Below are 20,833 nucleotides of genomic sequence, written 5' to 3'. Positions count from 1 at the left end.
TCTAGAGAAAAGACAATAGAACATCAAATTATTACGCATGATATCTACATTAAATGCTAAAAAAATTGAACCCTACTGTAATACGATAATACTGAACCTGGATAAAGTACCAAATCTAGATTAAAGCAACCCTGATTTCGATACGACTTAATGATATGATCCGAGAAAGATGCGGAACCTAGTTTAACAATATCTAGAAAAATTTTAATACTACTTTCTTTCAAATTAATGAATCTATTCTACCGCTTTAATTCTTTCGAAGCTTTATCACCATCTTCTAACGTGGAGGTTCTGGTACGACTATTGTAATAACGTCCGCCTTCGGACGTCACTTTCGTTGATAAATGTATCCCGTTAAAAACAGTTATCAAAAACTTCACTGAAGCAGCTCCAATAGCACTATCAAAACAGAGTCGTTATTAATTTTAGAGCCGCATCAAGTTTCGTAATGTTGTTAACACTTTTCATAGAGACCACTCGCTGTCAATTTCCAAATCAATATATTATCGACATATAGTTACGATCGATACAAATTATACTAATCGTTAGAAGTTAAAATAAATGTATAGTTACAATAAAGACTTTACTGTAACAGAATTAAAAAAAAAAACACGTGTAATTAGAAAGACAACCGTACAAATATAACATATACACGTGCCCGCACGCAAAACAGCTAACCTGTAATCTTTACCCTGTAATCATAATTTATAAAAGTAGCTTGAAAAAATGTGCTTATCTGTTTGACATTGTGCATATTTTACAACACTGAATGTAATAAACAAATTTCACAGAACTATTTAACTATTGTTTTTACATTGGTGTATAATTACATACATTAATACATACTACGTTACTGTTTATTTATATTGCTTGTAAGTGACACCGTTGCAGGAAATAACATTCTCAACGGATATAAATACTGCCAGATCAGCAAGAATGATATACCGACGACGCGAATTAACGTGAAACTAAAATCATTCTACTAAATAGATCATTCATTTAACTATACATTTAACAATCATTACCCCTACACCTTAAGACATTATAACTTTGGAAATGAGTTTCTTATTTTACAGTCTTATCAATCATTTATTAATTAATGTATGGAATATTACTTTATGTCTGAAATTTGTCTTCAAAAAAGTGAGCAAAAATACCGTTTGTTAATAATAAATATAATTATAAGAGTTGTAAAAAAGATTCTAAAAATATACCAAACTAGAACTGGATAAATATTTTTTTCTGATTGTCGTAATCACATTTGGATGTTTATTGAACAACAGGATGCAGATATCAGTTATGTTTCAAGCAACAGCTATTGCACTCATAAATTATTAGAACAATAATTAAAAATAAAAACCTAAAATGTTATTTTTGATTGGTTGTATAATAAAATATAAAAAGTAATTAAAAATAACCATTATAATGAGGGGTCAAAAAAAAAATTCGGGAATACAATGATAGAAAAATGTTTTTTCCTCTCACTTTGTTTGTCACAAGTACTAACTCGTTACAGGTACTAACGATCTTCTATTTTGAATGGTACCTCTTTCACCCTGAATGTTCTATATATAGATTAAACCCATAAGAAAAGACTTTGGCATTTACTTTATTGACCTCAGCCTCAGCATTTAAAATAGTTAGCTTTAAAACAACAAAGAAAAGTAATTTATTTTTCCAAAAGTATTTGAAAAAAAAAATCAGCAATAAAATAAAACTGCATATTAAATATAAAAAAATGATTGGAGAGTAAAATATACAAACTTCATTTTTTTCATGAAATAATTTTCATTATATTGTTTGACATACAATAATCACTATTATATGTAAAACAAAAACAAATACAAAATTTCAAATTAGAATGTTATTCGGTAATAAAGACTAAAAGAATTTAACACACTATAACTGAGGCAAATTAGGGAGAAACATCCAGAAAAATAATGGATATAAAAGGAACACAAAGGCCAATTCCATGTTCAATAAGCCGGTTCCTACATATCATTAAACTATATACAGCTTAGGGATGTAAAATTTTTATCTCATTTCATTGATATTTATTTCTAGCAAATGAACAAAGCGATCGAAAATAAATACATATTTTGAATAATTTAATTATAATACTGAAACCATCAGATAGTCAATTAAAAGTAAGAACTCTTACCTACTGGAGCACTTAAAAAATAAAGATAATTAAAAATAAATAATAATAATAATAACAGATATTAATAATTAATTAAAAGATAAAGATAAATAAAGATTGGAGGGTCTTAAAGATAAGAAACAATAAGAAAAACAAATTTAATATGATAAATTTGATTATAATAAGGAGTTTTCAAATTAAAATAATATAAAATTTAATAAAATAGAGAAGACAATCAATCATATGCAATTCTAATAAATAATAAAATCATCAAATATACTACAGTTGACACAGAAATAAACATAAACAAAATACAAGAACACGATTAAAATATAATAATACATGAAATTGCAAATTCTATAACACAAAAGGTCAGAAATATAGAACACACTACACACAGTAAGAAAAATCACAAATATACAAACAATTACATACACAACAAAGACATTAAAACACTAAAATATACACTTTATGAAATAACATGCTGTCATAACATACTCTGATAAAAACAAACATACCTGTCATCATTTATAAAAATAATAAATTATATTGAAAATATTAAAAAACACATTCTAGACAATAATTACACCGCAATAAAATACCAGACAAATAAATACTTAAGAATTTCAAAAAAAATTATTTATTGTACAACCCTAAATAATAATAATATAAAATAATATCATTCACGTCTATTCCCATTTATACCATCTGCTCTGAAATTAACAGGCTTACATAAAATCCATAAACCTAATATTCCAATACGTCCACTTACTAATTTCGAAACTGCACCATCTTACATAGGAAAAATAATGGATAAAATATTAAGAAATATAATGGACCTTCCATTTATAGAGTGATTCACGTATCGTTATCAGAACGTTCTGAACTCATTCTACTTGCAAAAGTAATGAAAAAAATCCATATAAAGATCGGTCAGGAAACAATTTATAAGTAAGTTAATGGATAGCTATAGGTTTCGCCCTGATTCCTAGGCAAAGAGTAAAATAAAAATCACACTAAAATTCTAGGAATTGCTATCGTAATTCTAAACTGCTAACATAATCAAATATTTTAATAAGAATTCTCACTCATTGTTATACCATGGTTTACAAAGGTTTTAACTTGAAATGACAAATCACAATGCACAATATGCTGATGTAATAGATGAGTAATTTACACTATTAGACTGCTGGTGATGAAGTGAAGCTTTGAAAGCATTTCAGTAGGTCAATACTTTTACTTTTAATTGACTCTATCTGGTGGTTTCAATATTATAATTATATTCTATATATTAAGTTAAGAAAAAATTCTTCACATTTTTATGCAAAAGTAAAACAAGGTTTTTTATATTTCAAAGTGAAGTTTATTAAACCAAATGCAAGTCAATTTGATCAACCACCTTCTGTCATTTTTTAATTAAAATCACAATCCCATCATTGTAAAATGTGGTGTTTTCTGGACGAAAAACTATGAAAAGTGATTTTCACAGGCTTCTTCTCAAGACAACCTATGTCATTAAGAGGGTTTTATAAAGAGCGAAACAAATGGTAGTCTGACGATGCAAGGTCATACATACAACATGGTGGTTGCACCAAAACTCAATTTTCAACGTGTCATGAAAGTTGTATGGGATCTGCTGTCGTGATGAAAGATGACACCATTCCTATTCATCAACTCTCGATTAATTCACATAATCTTTCTAGTGGTTAACAACACAGGTTAGGATCAATCATTTGACTCAGCAACAGAAGCTTACATTTCCTTTCCAAATCCACCAAACATATAGCATCACTTCTCTTGGCATCAAATCCTTGCTTTCACAATGTCTGAAGAGCTTTGCCTTGCTTCAAACACAATCTTTTCCAAGATCCACTTATCACCTGTAATGAGCCATTCCAAAAATGATCCGATTTCATCCTATTTTAACAAACATTCGCAGATGGAAATTCAATCCATTAAATTTTTTATACTTAAAATGCGCGAATTTTGAATCCCAAACATTGAGTTTTATTTTGTATCGAGTCTTCTTCAAATGGTTTTAAATTCTTTCATGGTAAATGTTTAGTTTGTTACTGATATCATAACTGATAATGTGCTGGTCTTACTCAATTTTTTCCCTAATTTTTATCAAATTTTTCAGTGATTAGACAAACAGAGAGAGGTGCATCACTGATATCAAACTTTCCACGTTGAAATTGCTTTAACCAGCTTTGTTTCACATACAATGATACTGCATCATGACCATAAATATCACAATTTTTTTTTATCAACCTGTGTTACATTCTTTCCTTTTTTGTAATAAAATTTCAAAATGTATATAATCTCTTCTTTGCTTTTATTGATTTTCAAGATAAATATCTTAAAATAAACTAATACAATTATAATCTTTTAAAAAATACTAAGCGATCACCTTTCAGAAACATGCAAGTGTTGCCACATTTAATTAATATTACTAAAGTTATGAGGTCCTAAAGCTACTTACCAGAAGAAAATGAATAAAATTTTTTTCCAACCCCACATTTTATACAAACATATAAAATTTATATCACTGATGATGTTCTTTCAAAGCAATCATTTAAATATATATACCACAGGAAAGATTATAAATAAAACAAAAATAACATTCCAAAGAAACCTATGCAAAAAATTCCAGTTAAAAATACAATACATTCACTTGTATGTAATCTTCAAATATTAAAATGACAGCTTACATAACAAAGGAAACAGATAAAAAGTAAAATAGAACTACACAAATAAGACAATAGTTAAAAAAAACGAAGGTTCTGTTCTGTTTAAAACAATGTTTTCCATTAAGTATAATATTAATTAATAATTCATACAATTTGAACTAATCTTTCAGTTCATTTTTTTTTATTTATTTATTTTTTATTTTTTTAATAAATCTATTAGAAACAAAATAATAGAACAATAAAATTAGTCCTGGTAAAAAATAAATTTGATTAACATATTTCTAGTGTCGGAAACGTAAAAAAAAATTTCATAAGCATACTTAACTTTATAACTTATAAAAATAAAAATATATAAATAAAACAGTTTAGTAATAATACACTGCAAAGGCTAAAAATATATTTTTTAAGTACATAATTGAAAAATCACTCTATTTTTGAGAAATAAAAGTATCTTTTTCTGCACCGTTTTTTTAACAATGTTTAGCTGCTACAAGATCTATCACATTTTTTAATGTATTTATCAGACATGACTAAGGTTGAGACTTGTTAATCGGCTGTTTAATGTTAACAGCATTAAAGAGGTTGTAACATTCCATGCAACAATCTAAAATTAACATACAATGGTCATAACACATTGCCATCACTGATATAATTCAAATTGAAAAATTATTTTCCAAGGAGATGGGAAAAAATATTATGAATTACATTCAGATCTTCATAATACACAAAATAAAACTTATAATATAATTTCATTCAAGTATAACAGATTATAATGCAAAATTCTAATTAGAAATATATTAACAAAACAAGAAACAAAGAAAGAAAAAGGCTACTGAGGTGAAATAGTTTAATAACACATTATTTCACTATAGAAAGGGGTATTATATTAACCTGTTGTTTTAGGACTAAAACATCTATACCAAACTTTTTTATGACTATGATGTGTGTAATGCTTTCTCTGAGATACAAGAGGTACGAGTCAAAAATTGATTTTCTGAGAGTAATGATGTCCACTATTCAATCAATCCCTGTGGTAACAGAATGATGGCTTCACTTGCATTTTCAGTAAACTTGACATGCTGATATGCAACTGCATATTTGTCTCAGGGAAGTCAACAATGGGAAACCAGTTTACTTCTCACTTCTCCTAACAAGACTGGCATGGCAAACTTATTAGTTCTCAGGATAAGTACATTATTTTTAAAAGCTATTTATGATCTACTTCAGGTTGCCTACAACCATTACGGCCATGGATGGCACTTAACAGATATATACTGCATGTTTCTTTTAGTCTCCCCAGGCGATTTTCTCATAAACTACACATTATAAAAAATTACCTAAACAAAAGTTTCTCAGACTGGAGGGCAACACCTCATGTAACCTTGGACACAAATTTCTCAAATGGAATAAACTATTTTTGACCCCCACCAATGAAAAGAGCAGAAAATTTTACATAGGAATATGTGGTCACACATATGATCTTGGAACATTTTTGAAGGTCATATGGCTACCTAATGAAAAAGGTAATTCCATTTGAATACCTTGACGACCTTGGAACGACCTACAAAGGGGATGTGAAAATCATGGTCAAGATCACCATTGTATGTCCGCTTCCTATCCACATAACTTATGTAATGTTATTCTAATGCTCTTTCCCATAGTTTGCAAGATAAATGCTCTGGAATACAATATTACATTGTATGACCTTTAAAAACATATAGCCCATATAACACTATCTCTAATGATAAGGTAGTTGGACTGTCTGGCCCGAGGCTAGTGTGAGCGATCATAGACTTATAACCTATGATATTGCTTACGGAGGCGGTCTAAGGGCACCAAATCCAGGTCGCTACAACCTAAGGGGCCTGGATCAGCGCAGGCTGAGGCGGGTATGCGATGCTGCATTGCAGGGATTGCAGTGGAGCATGGAGTCTAGGGAGGAGGTGGAATTGATGGCGGAGCTAATCGGCCGGGCCATCAAGACTGGCTGCGACGAGGTCCTACGGCGGCCTAGGCCAATGGACGGACCCGTCACAAGCAGCCAGTCCGCTGATCTGAGCGTGCCTGGAGCCGTCATGACCTCATTTTCCGGGGGGTCGTCTGTGGAGGCCCGGCAAGAAATGGTGGTCCTCTGACCTGAGCGTGCTACACGTAAGAGTGAGGTCCGCGCGGATAAGGTACCAGCGCTGCCCCCTAACGGGGATTATCGTTAACCACGTGCGCGCTGAGCGTCTTCGGATCTACCGGCGTGCCCGTAACATATATGTTCACGCCATCAAGGAAGCCAAACTCAAGTTTTGGAAAGACTCCATGCGCGAATTGCAACGCGATCCCTGGCAGCTCGCAAAGACTTGTTACAAGCCAAAGCCATTGCACGTGTTGTCCAGTGTTCGATGCGGGTTAGGTGGTGACCACACGTTAACATCTGTGGCGACCTACCGGGCGCCTCTGGATACTCTGTTTCCAGATGCTCCGGAGGGTGAAGCGGAAATCGGCGTTAGGGCGGGTGAAACACCATTCCCTGCCGTTCGGACCGTGGAACCCGAAGATATAGACCGAGTGGTTTCTCGAATGGCATTAAAGAAGGCACCGGGGATTGACCAACTTGACCCGGATATTTTCCATCATTTACTGCCTGTCATAAGGGAGCCTCTCGGCAGGCTGTTCACGGGATGCCTAAGCTGGGGCTGCTTTCCGGGTTGCTGGAAGGTGGCTTTGGTAAGGGTACTCCTGAAACCTGGAAAGGATCCTGGTGAGGTCAGCAGTTATCGACCCATCAGCCTCTTGCCGGTCTTCGGCAAGTTGCTTGAAAGGCTGGTTGTGGAACGGCTCGAAGAAAGCATCGATATGAGCCGTATTCTAAATCGAGGCCAGTATGGCTTCTTGAAAGGGGTTGGCACCGAGGATGGCAGCTTGAATGGCACACCACGACTAAGGATAGATCCTTGTATAATTTTATACAGGATTTGGGGGGATGGTATGCCTCGAGTTCCTTTTTAACGGCGTCGGGTGCCCAGGTGCTCACCAACCATGTAAATCTAAACCAATATCTGTTTCGGTTTCGCCTGGTGGCTGATGAGTTGTGTGTCTGCGGGGAGGTCCAGTCGAATGTACATATGATGAACGACTGCCCGGCCCTTGGGGGGCCAGAGACCGAGCCACCCTGGAACTTAGAGGTCAGGGGGAAACCTGGCCGCTCACAAGCGGCGAGGCAGTGTGGCGAGAGCCGCACTGTCGGACCGTGTGGGAGTTCCTCGATGAGGTTGCTATGTTCAACCGTCATCGGTAAATGTAAGGGATTAAATGTAAATGCAATTGGACTCCTACAGCTCTGCTGCTGGAAACCAACCTTGGTAATAGGGCTGGCCATCAGCCAAATCAGCTCCAAGCGCTGTTAAATGGTGGACAGGTACTAGCTGGCATACAGCGACCGAGGCGTGGCAGCCAAAATTGCTGTCTTTTTATTCTTTATAGACGTATAGTTATAAGTTGTTACAAGGGATGCGCCTCCCCGATCTAGTTTTATGTTTGACAAGTGAGCGATTGGGACACTTCTGCTGTATGGCGCCCTGCTTGATTCGCTCACGAACGTTAGGCAGCTCACTAGGAGCTTTTAGGATTTGGGTCGCTAAACCGTTCTGAGGATCAGTAGCCGTTCTTGGCACGGAAAATTTGGTCTATGCTCTAGGGCGACCGAATGGGGTGGTGGTGGGAGAAATGCCAGTTAACCAAATCTCTAATGATAAGCTATATGACCTTCAAAAAATGTTACAAAGTAACATGTGTAACCACATATTCCAATATAAAAGTTTTAGAAAAAAAATCAATGTTCTGATGTAATCCCAGAAATTAGTCATAAGCGACAAAAAAAAAATTGATAATGAATTTAACAATTTTTTTTTATCCTATCCATTGATTGTCCTGAGCCATTTCAGCCACGCAATGTCCAGCAGCCCAATACACTTCACCCTCACACTTTGCTGTGGTTCTAACATTCCGTAATTCAGGACAGGTTGATAGATGCAGGGCTGTCATAGACTGTTGTCGATACAATAGGCATGTTGCTGATTCGGTGACTCCAATGCGGTGAAGGTGGCTCTGGAGAAAGTCATGCCCCGTCTTCATTTGAAACTGTGCAAGCCTCACCCCTCACCCCTCGGAACATCTAACAGCCTCACCCCTTGGAAGATCTACTGGCGCTCATCCCTTTTCATCAACTAATGCCCATTGCTTCTACTTTAACACTAGCCGCCATTTCTGCTCCAACACTCCCATGATTTATGATTTGATTAATTTTTTCGCCGTCACAAAGGTATTGGCTTGTCGGGCTGTTCCTTTCTTGCACCTTTTTAAGCTAATTGATCAGCTTTATCATTCAATCCAGTGTGCTGGTATCCACTATAAAACGACTTGTAGGTCTTCTGAAATCAACTCCTCAATCAATTCCTAACTTGATTTGTAGAAGAGCGGGAAGTATCAGAAATGGCAATTATGGCAGCTTGCAAACCTGCCATAATTGCCAAAGACTTACTTAGGACAAAGACTTGCTCATGTCAACTATATACACGGAATATCAAATTTCAGGCAGTCACCTCTTTCAAGAATTTAACATTATTGAAATTATCAAACAGTGGTTTTATATATATATATATTAATGGAAGCAATAATTTAAGTTGAATATGAAGAAAGGCCAACTATGATTCGCAATCATGCATCTAAATAAACAACAGATAGATGGGAGACAGGTTTGAACTCATACGATTGCGTCCCCTCCCACAACCTTTACCATTGTCAGCTCCATTGCACAGTCTGAGCCGACTACGGCAATTGAACATGGCCACTACGATCTATGCTCTCGCCAAGTGTGAGTTGCAAAGTGATACATTTTCTGCATGCAGGAGGATGTAGCGCTCCTCAAATCCATCGCAGAATGAGTCTGATGTATGGTGAAAGTGATGGTAATGTACAGGAATGATATAGGAAAGTTAAGGAAGGGTGAACAGATATCCATGATGAATGTGGACAAGGACACAAGTCTGGTATCAACACCCTGGTTGAGCGTGTTGATGATTTTGTCCACAACAAATGGAGGTCTGCAATAAGTGAACTTTCTGCAGAAATCCCAGAAATTTCAAGACCTTCTCTGTGCACAATTATGACTAAAGACCTAGGCTACCAGAAACTGTGTGCACATTGGGTGCCAAAAATGTTGAGTAATGATCACAAAACACAGCGAATGGAATCAGCCTTAATGTTGCACATGCATTTAAATAATGAGGGGGAAGAGTTTTTAAAGTCTTTCGTTACTGGCAATGAAATTTAGATCAGTATGACAATCCAGAAACCAAAGAACAGTCTAAGCAATGGTTGCACACATCTCCAAACAAGAAAAAGTTCAGTCACTGAGCAACAAGAAAACAATAGCTACAGTTTTTTTTGCACCATAAAGGTATCTTGTTAGTGGACTTTATGGAGCAGAGGGCAGCAATAACTAAGGAAGTTTATTGTAAATCTTTACATTGCCTCTGCAGAGCGATCCAGAATAAATGAACAGGCATTCTCTCAACCAGCTTAGTCTTGATACATGACCGCACTGTGCCAACATGACGCAAGACCTTCTCAAACGATTCAAGTGGAAAGTTTTAGACCATCCACCATACAATCCAGACCTAGCACCTAGCAATTTTCACCTCTTCCGAGAACTGAAGGCATGGTTGGGTAGACAACACTTTGCCACCAATGAAGAACTTCAGAAGGCTGTCAAGACATACTTCACCATACTTTTTCCTGTTTAGCCTCCGGTAACTACCATTTAGATAATTCTTCAGAGGATGAATGTGGATGATATGTATGAGTGTAAATGAAGTGTAGTCTTGTACATTCTCAGTTCGACCATTCCTGAGATGTGTGGTTAATTGAAACCCAACCACCAAAGAACACCGGTATCCACGATCTAGTATTCAAATCCGTGTAAAAATAACTGGCTTTACTAGGACTTGAATGCTGTAACTCTCGACTTCCAAATCAGCTGATTTGGGAAGACGCGTTAACCACTAGACCAACCCGGTGGGTATACTTCACCATACTGGCAGCAAACTTCTTTGAAGAGGGCATCGGAAAGCTAGTATCACAGTACAACAAATGCCTCAATCATTTTGGCAATTATGTAGAAAAATAAGTTAGATCCAACTCAACTTTTAGTAATAAAATCATTTTGTTAGATCCACGTGTATTTTTTTTTTACAGCCCGTTAGAGATTGAAAAAAGAAACAGCCCTCGTATTACAAATTAAAAATCTATAGCAGATATATAGATTTAAGAAAAAGAAAAACCTTAAAAATATGTGTAGTGTGTAGAAATTTGTGATAAATATCATGAAGACAAAGAATAACTTTTAGTAATGAGCACTATGGTGCACAAGGTTACTGAAAATGTTTCTGTGTGACAAAATTTACAAATTCTAACATAAACATAAAAATACATTACACTGAACAATGTATCAATGTATATCACTCCATCATGAAACTCAACAGAGTTTAAAAAGAATTAACACTTTTAAAAACTACAAAAATAATACATTACCAGCAAAAAAATGTAAGGTACTTGTAATTTTGTGTCAAGTAGTAATTCCATAATGAAGAAATAACACTGCCGCAAGCCGGTCCCCACCTTTTAAAAGGGCGGGGAAGTGTGGAGGAGAAGGGGTACAAACCTTGCTAATAAACCTGGATTCATCTTGCTCCAGATTGTAACATCCAATTATACGGTCCCTGACTAAGGTTACAGATGAAAACTGGTCCAATCTCTAAGGCAGATGAGGAACAAATTACTTAACGACTGAGAGAGTGGAAGAACCTATGAGAGTAAACAATATATGGAAATCCTGCAGATTTGGAGGCAACAAGGTGGCAGACCCACCAGCTATCTAGCTCTGCACAGTGATGATATTGCAGTCAGAGGACAATTTAATCACTGGGACAAACACAAGCCTCATATTGTATTGCCGGTAAATAACTGGAAACTTAAAAAATTTTAAGATTTGGAATTATGGGCATATTATACTTGGGTACATGTTACTTCAGAGGAATAACAGATAAAATAATTTTATTGAGAAAGACCTTACTAGAATATGAAATTGATATTGCTTATTAACAGAAACTAAAAAGAAGTTATGAGTATACCAATTACACACATGTATTATGGAGTATCAAAGAATAGAAAAAGCTAAAGCAGGTGTGGTGATAATATAAATAATAAATGGAGACATCAAATAGGCATGTATAAATAGATAAAAAAATGAATCTTGGTTTTGAGGTGCAAGATATAGAGGATATATATATATATATATATATATATATATATTATATTAAATTAATATAATTTGTTTAGTGTAGAGGAATATGATTCCCGAAAGGATCAATTTTAGAAATATATATATATTTCATACATCCATACACACCAGAGGAGGGAAAAATGAAGACCCAGGAGAGTTTTATGATCAGTTGCAACAATCATTAAATGAATGCAACATGAATGATTATATCATAATAGATGGAGATATTTAAATGCACATGTCAGCAGGACACTTTAGAGGGAATTATTTGTACTAATGGAGAAGATAATTTGAATTCTAATGACAAACAATTGAGAGATTTTGCAAATGTTAATAATTTTTTTAATAATGAATTCAGAATTTAAAGGTAAGAGAATTCATAAAATTACTTGGTCAGCTAGGAGACAAGCATCTATTGTAGATTATTTTCTTGCAAATCAAAAAGGGGCAAAGTTGTTTAGGGATACTAGAGTTTTCAGAAGTGCTGATATTGATACAGACCATTTCCTTTTGCAGGCTAAAATGAACATCAAAGTACGATTGGTTAAAACTCAACAGAAGGTTAATGAAGATATACAAGATTCAACCCCTAAATGATCAATCATTACGAACACTATATAGTAGAAAAATGGATTCAATTAATAACACTGAACTTTCTACTGAAATAAATGAAGAATGGAGTAGAATAAATAAGACTTTATGGAAGACGGTTTATGAAGCTCTTGGATGTCAAGGGTCTCAAAGGAAGAGGAAATTACACTGGACTAAAGTGATGGCTGTACAGAGAAAATAACAAGCAAACAGAAAATGGCTAATGACAAAAAGTAAAGAGGACAGAAACGAATACAATAGACAGAGAAATATTACAAAGAACATATGTGAAGATCAACAAAATAACCAATAGGATTCTTTCATTACAAGGACAGAAAATGACATCCACAGATAACAAAATACTGTTTAAGTAATGAGCATTATTCCTGAATCATGAGGAGATAGATCTAGCACGAATATCAGTTGTAGAACCTAGTGATTTTCTGTCATATTTCTTTGGAAAGTTATGGAAAACAGAATTAAGAATGAAAAAGTTAGATATTTTTGAGGACCAAGGGAAAGCAGATCAAGTAGAAATGTCAGAATTAAGATTAAATGATGGCAAAAATGGAACAGCTGCTGGATGTGGTGGAATTGTAGTGGAACTGCTAAGATATGTTAGCAAATACATCAATAAAAATGCAAAATTCTTGTTCTGAATTTCTTTAATATTTGCTGGGAACAGAAACTAAATTCCACAGGAATGGAAAATAGCCATCATTGAGAGTCTTTTTAAGGTGGGCAGAAGAATGTGTGGGAATATCAGTGAACGTTTGTTGGTAACAGGGTATAAAGTGTTCTCAGGATTACAAAGGTTAAAGAATATAGTAGATCAAATATTAAGGAAAGAGCAAGCAGGTTTCAGGAGAGGAAAAAGTTCTAACATAACTTTCTGAGAAAAGTTGTTTTGATAATATATTTGCTTTAAACAGTTAATTGAAAAAAAAAATTAGAAGTTTGGTTGGTAGATTACATATATATATATATATACCATCTGTTGACTTGGAAAAAGCTTTTGATAAGGTGCTTAGGGTGATGTTATGACAAATATTGGGTGCAAAAGGGGTACCTGATTAGGATGATCCAAGAGATTTGTAGGGATATGGAGATAGCCATTTCTGGAGAAGAGATTGGTAAAATTAAGCTTAATTTAGGAGTCAGACAAGGTTGCAATGTCACCGATTTTATCTAATGTACACATTGATGATCTTTTAATGAAATGGATGAGTGTGGACTATATTTATGATTTAAACTCTAAAGAATTTGCTTTTTCCTTGTCGTTTGCTGATGATTTAGTAATTGTCCCTAGCTTAGAAGACGTCTACGAGCTCTATTTGAATTTTCAATGCATAGAAAGTTGTGCCAAACATGTGGAGAGAATGTGAATGAATACCTGAACTTTTATATGATTATAAGCCAACTGATAAAGAAGTTTGGGTCACCCCCAGGAAATGATAGAAGGGTCAGCTTGTCATAATGGGCTATAGCCCAAGCCTTGAGAAAAAAGAAGATAAATAAATAGATATTGGTAGATCTCACCATCATTAAGGAAAGAACTGTGGGTCAATCCATTTGAAGTGCCCCAAAAAAACATAAGCCAGTTGCTTGACCAATTCAAAAAAATTAACAACTTACCCAATTGTTTCCTACATATTTCAGGACCTTAAAACTATTTTTTTTAAATTCTTTATTTAAGCAGTTTACCTGTGGCGGCCATTTTTGTTATGATGTCCACACCTGTTTTTGTGATTCTAAGGATTTACGGAAAAAATCATAACTAAAAAACTATTGGTCCTGGAAGGATGAAACAAAAAGCAATTTAATCATATTTTCTCAGGGTAAAAGATAGATCCAGTGGTTTATTTACCTATCTCTACTCTTTCTATGAGAAAATTACCAATAAAATTGAACATGAAGACAGTGAAATTTCACTTTTGGTAATTTTTTTCAAGAGGCAGGGATGACATACACAGTTTGAATTATTATTTTTTGTGTAAGTATATGTTAGTAGTTTTACTATAAATAATATTAATGGTGATATACTTACCCCTAAAGTTTTATTAATTTTTGAAAACTAATTGTTTTTAAAAATTTTAATTTTGGCTTAAAATAACTCTGAAGGTGATAAAAATCTTGAATTTACACAACTTGCAGTGTTTTTGTACATGTTTATGGCAAATGAAAAAGTTTATTCTGTATTGTACTAATAAAAAAGTTATAACCTCTCAAAAATAATGAAAAACCTATTAAAAGCGATACCATTTTGACTCGCTTAATAAATGCTCCAAGGTGTTTCTTGTCTTCTTTGCACTTTACATTTTTTATATATAGCCCCTATCTTGTTGAAGTTTATATTTTCAATATTTTTAAAAGGTTTTTTTTTAAATTATTGATAGGTGGTAATTTATATTAACTTAACCAATACCAGTAACCTAATACAATAATGCTTGAAAAACTTACCCAAACTGAGATTTCAATGAATAGCCTACATCTTTTTTCAAGAATTAATTTTTATTTTTATATTGATTTATTTTAGTAAACACTATCAAAGGAAAAATAAATTGTAGCAAAATTTTAATTATTCTTCAATGAAATAACCTGTTTTTGTAGCAATGAAAGTTTATTATTTTTCAGATACCTTATTTATTTTAAATTTGAATGCTAATGGCCTTTGATCAATGTTTATATTTTTCAATTTTAATGGAGGTAATACACCCAAAATGCTACAAGCAACATCCAATTGTTCAATAATGTGGTGTGGGGCAATGAATTGCTCTTGGTCTTCACATTCATATAGTTCTTAGTTCTGCTGAGAAAAAATACTTTTGAAACAATTAACACAAAGAGTCTTTACAGGAACTAAATTTAAATTTGGAAAAATGTGTTCTTTAAGAACTTGCTCTAATGTTATTTGTCTTAAGTTTTTCTTAACTGTTTTTCTATGAGTTCTCAAAGGGTCACAACAGAACTGTCCATACAGGTGACTGAATTTTGACAAAAACATTTTTTCATGATATTTACAAACACTAGTGACATCTGAATTAACATGTAAAAAAATAAGTTATTGGTTTTCATCACTAAATTCACAAATTTTAATGAGTTCTTTGGCACTTCACATAAATTCCTATGGAACATTGTTCTTCCATTGTTTTACATGAAATTACTTGAAAATAATGGAAAAATCTAACCGATTTTAAAATTTGCAAATATAATATTATTAAATAAAACTTATTTATTTAACAAAATTTAAGACACTCAGTAAAGATGTGAACAGGTCACTAACCAGTCTGTAACTGCAAAGCTAAATGATGCAACAAGCACAAATGAGCATGTTGCATCATGAAGTTTCCTGACTGGAAATGACTTCAACCGCCTGTTATAAATATAAACACTGCAGTTGAATGGTTCAAACAAGTCTATTTCAACAACAGTAATAGGTATAAAAATATAAGTGCCAAGAAGACAAGAAACTCCCTTTGAGCACTTATTTAGCGAATCAAAATGGTATTGCTTTTAACACATTTTTCATCATTTTTCAGAGGTTATAACTTTTTTATTAGTGCAATACGCAAACACCTTTTTTTTTATTTGCCAAAAACATAAAGAAACACTGCAAGTTGTGCAAATTTGAGATTTTTATCACCAGCCCTGAAAGAGTTATTTGAAGCTAAAATTGAATTTAAAAAAAAATTAGTTTTCAAAAATTCATAAAACTGTAGGAGTAAGTATATCACCAACTTTAGGAGTAAGTAAAATATTATTTATTTTAAAACTGCTAACATGTACCTACATACAAAAAATAATTCAAACTGTGTATGCCATCCCTGCCTCTTGAAAAAGATTACCAAAAGTGAAATTTCACCATTTTTCATGTTCAACTTTATTGGTAATTTTCTCATAGAAAGAAGAGATAGGTAAATATACCATTGACCAATCTTTTACCTTGAGAAAATATTATTAAATTGTTTTTTGTTTCATCCTTCCAGAACCAATAGTTTTTTAGTTATAATTTTTTCCATGCACTCTTACAATCACAAAGATAGGTGTGCACACCGTAACAAAAATGGCCGCCACAGGTAAACTGCTCAAAAAATTAAAAAATACAGATTTAAGGTCCTGAGACATGTAGGAAACAAGTGAGCGAGTTTCAATTTTTTTTGAATTGGTAAGCAACAGCCCTTGATCATTTCAAATGGATTAACCCTTGTTTATTATCTCACCATAGCCATACAATTTTAATTATGGGACATATGCCAAAACTTTTAACAATAAAAAAATAATACATGATTCCTTCTCAAGAATAAACAAGGCAGTGGAAAAAAGAAACCTTTTTAAAAAGGCAGTTCCTATGGGTCCCAGGCCATTGCGGCATCCTCAGGAACTAACAGGCTGATGAGGCAGCCAAAAGAGCAGCAACAAATGGACTCCAATTAGAATTAACATGTGAGAGTGACTTGATGAAGACAGTCCGTGTCAAACTACGTACTCAGTGGAATAAGTTCTGCCCGCTAAGTCCTCCCATGGCATCCAAGGAAATGTGTTCGATACATCTTTTATCCCAAACAACAGGCTGAGTATTGGACACACGAAGCTAACCCACGATCATCTATTTGGCTCTCCTCAGCAGAACTGTGAGGCTTGCAATGTAAAATGGTCCGTAAACCACTTACTCATTGATTGCCCAATGTTCGGATCTATTCAACAATTAAACCTAGGTTCGGATGTGTAGTATTTACTCAACCAGAAGAAATACATTAAAACACTGTTGCAGTTTTCTCTGATAGTGGGATGAAGAACTTAATATAATGGTATTGCTTAATGAGATCTCTTACAGAATACTGTATGAGCAATGAAAATAGATTAGCGGTGATGTTCCAATATTTATTATTATTCTTCTAGTCTGTGTTTATTGTTTACTGTGTTTGATGTTAATTGTCTAATTATTTATGATCATGTAGTAATATTTAAGTCACTAATGACTATTATTGATGTGATTATAAATAAATGATAAAAAAACAACTTTTAATGACTTTAATTCAGCACCCAAAGCAAGTTACATGGAAAAATAAAATAATATACAATTAAATAATCCACTCTACTACTGAACACACCACTATTATTGGCTAAGCATTGAAGGGCAAACAACCAATCCTTTATCTCATAAAAATGGCATAATGTCAGCTTAGATGAAGACAATGTATTTGAGAATGTAGTTCTCACAAATGCACAAAGCACACACTTCAGTGGCAGTCACGTCATGTTTGGAGACCAAGTTATAACAAAGGATTACAGTACAAATAATCTATTAACTATATCAAAAAAGATTTAACAAGAACAGTAATAATAAAAATTACTAAATACAAGTATTAATTCTGAACTACATTTACCATTCATTCTCCTTATGTAATACAAGAGGGATATAAAAGAAACAAATAATTTCAGGGAGTAGAGTTTAATTCAGGAAAAAATCTTGTCGATACAAATTTAAAAATATTTTGGGTGTTTTACAAGAAAGACACAGAATAATTTTTTTTAAATTTATAGGCAGTTAATGAAAGATAGAACCAAATGGTGCAAGTATTTCACAAAAGAGTAGTTTTTTAAATCACATGAAAAATTTTAAATGTATAAAAAGGTACTTATTAAATGTGAAAATATACCAACTAAATTTCTAATGTAAATGAATAGCCAATTAAAATAAGAAAAGGCAATATTATTTTCAGTGTTGTAATGCATAATTTAATTATAACTTAAATGTGACAAAAAATTTAGTATGTAGAGGTTTCTGTTAACATTTCGCAGAACGTATGTGCTCTTTTAATACAAATGCACAGGAATTACCTAACCAAACTAAAATAAAAAACCAAACAAACATAATATTTTAAACATTTAAAACAATCAAGTAAAATACACAAACATTAGTTTTTCACGAAAAAATATAAGTATAGTAAGTTAATAATATAACAATACATAAATTAATGATACAGTTTACAAGGCATTACACTAAATTATGTAACTTAGAGAGATCTAAATCTAACCTACAAGAAAAACGAAAATCAAAACTTACATTACCTTAAAACCGATACATATCACTATTTAACATTATGTGCATTATACCAAAAACGCTCTTTTAATCTCGAGATTTTATAATTTCTGAATAATACAAACTGACAAATCCGACTAAATAGGTAAAACAAATGAAAAGAAGAGCGTAAAAGACAACTACACAAACTTTATCACCATAAGGCTCATTCTAATAATTTGCATAGTAATTTAAATAATTAATAATCTTAAGAACTAGTTAAAACACGCATGAAGTAATTAAGATATAACTGTTTATCAATGCACTTAACCTAAACCGAAAATTAATTCAAGCGTTACTATCAATAACAAATAACATTCATTAAAAAAACAAATAAACAATTAAAAAATCAATAACTATAAATGATTACATTCTCAAATTCTGATAATATAATAAACGACAAAAAATAATTTTCACTATAATTTATAATCACTCACCTATTATATTGCACATCAGAGTAACATTTGTAATTAGATTAACACTATAATTTATAATTAGAAACAAGTTTAAAAAATAAAATCTACCCAAAACACGTAATCATTTACAACAGTAAAATTTTATTACAGCTTTTCCAATAAAAACAAGAACAGCTGAGAGATCATGAATTAACGAGAAAGTAACAGACGACACTAGCGTTACGACGAGTCATGTCATAACTAATATTCCACAGTGGTTTTGTATCTCATAAAAAATAACTGCATTCTGTATGTCTGCACGTCCAAGGACAATCCCTTTCAATTTTATGACTAACATTACTCGAGGTGCATTGTTTAAACCCTAGCAAGCGTACTTTCTATTTAAATACAGTAATGTCGTAATAAACACGATAAATAAAGACACATTAAGATTTTTTAATAAGATTCACCAATTTTTATATAATTGATTTAAAAATTTACATAACAAAAACAATGAGCAAAGCAATATTGATTTCTAACCACAGAATATGCTAATAAATTACCTATATCGGTAAGGGGAAGAAATTTTTCAATAGAGTATAAACAATGTTAAACTAAATAAAAAATTGGTGCTTCGATGCACCATATAGAAATTTCTTCACTTTCTATATACTTTGGGTCTATATAAAATTATTCTACATAGTGTTGTACACAGTTAAAATTAACTAATTGTAACTATTCTTGTGTAAAAATTACTATTTCCTTGCTCCTAAACTGAATTAATCTTTCCTTCATACAGGAAATCCAAAAACATCTTCCAAAAGTTGATTAGACAGATTTTACTCCAATACAATAGTACTCCAAGTACAATAATACATAAGATAATATCAGTTAAGGGCAGGTGTACAATATACTGACAGGGATACACTGATGATGCAGAACACCGTTCTAGTACTGCTTTTTAAGAAAAATATAAAACTGTACTTTCATAAAAAATCTGTTTTAACTTAAATCTGAATTGTTTTATTTCAATATAAAAATAGAACTTAAATTATAAAAATCAGACCACACAAAAATGGTCCTTGCTTTTGGATAGCCGTAGGCAAATAACGACAAAATAAATGCCTAAAAATCTAATTCACAAAAGGAAGTTAAACATTTCACATGAAAAATATAAGTTTTGCTTCTTATCAATGTAAACACTGAAATAAATGTTCATTTTTATAACACTTATCATGTAGTCAGCCACCTTTGGCTGTGGACCATATTCTTGCAGTCAGTTATAATACCAAACATTCCTGTACTGGAAAATTTACAAATGCAACCCTGTACTACCAGTACTTCTGCAGATTAACTACAAAGACAAAAAAGAAACTGCATTTGTTGGGACAGATCAGGGAAATATGAGCATATTAATAATATATCAATAACATACTCCCACCAGTATAACTCACCATACCACAAAATTAATTTTATAGCAGATATTCAAAATTTATTACTCATGTAAACTGCATTGCCATCTCCGCAACTGGATAATGTTATAAACATTTATTTTAATACATAAATAGCTGCAAGTACATCATGGATTGTATCAGATAAAAT

At 32.8% G+C, this 20,833-nt stretch overlaps 1 protein-coding gene across 11 annotated transcripts in view; it reads right to left on the bottom strand.

The window, feature by feature from the left end:
- Positions 1-19,501, bottom strand: part of LOC142330291 (uncharacterized) — a 145,206-nt gene extending 125,705 nt beyond the window's left edge. For 10 of the 11 annotated variants that reach the window (XM_075375486.1, XM_075375485.1, XM_075375487.1 and 7 more), the window contains exon 1: positions 19,274-19,501. The gene's annotated coding sequence lies outside the window, so the exon portion shown is untranslated. Of the gene's footprint in view, positions 1-18,826; positions 19,002-19,273 lie in introns of those variants that run through there. The other variant, XM_075375491.1, reaches the window with a different exon arrangement.
- Positions 19,502-20,833: the final 1,332 nt, after the last annotated feature.

The sequence above is a fragment of the Lycorma delicatula genome, chromosome 9, assembly GCF_047948215.1.
Source record: "Lycorma delicatula isolate Av1 chromosome 9, ASM4794821v1, whole genome shotgun sequence".
NCBI classification, from domain to species: Eukaryota; Metazoa; Arthropoda; class Insecta; order Hemiptera; family Fulgoridae; genus Lycorma; species Lycorma delicatula.
Note: the sequence above shows the minus strand (reverse complement) of the source record. Positions and strands in the feature narration are given on the sequence as shown.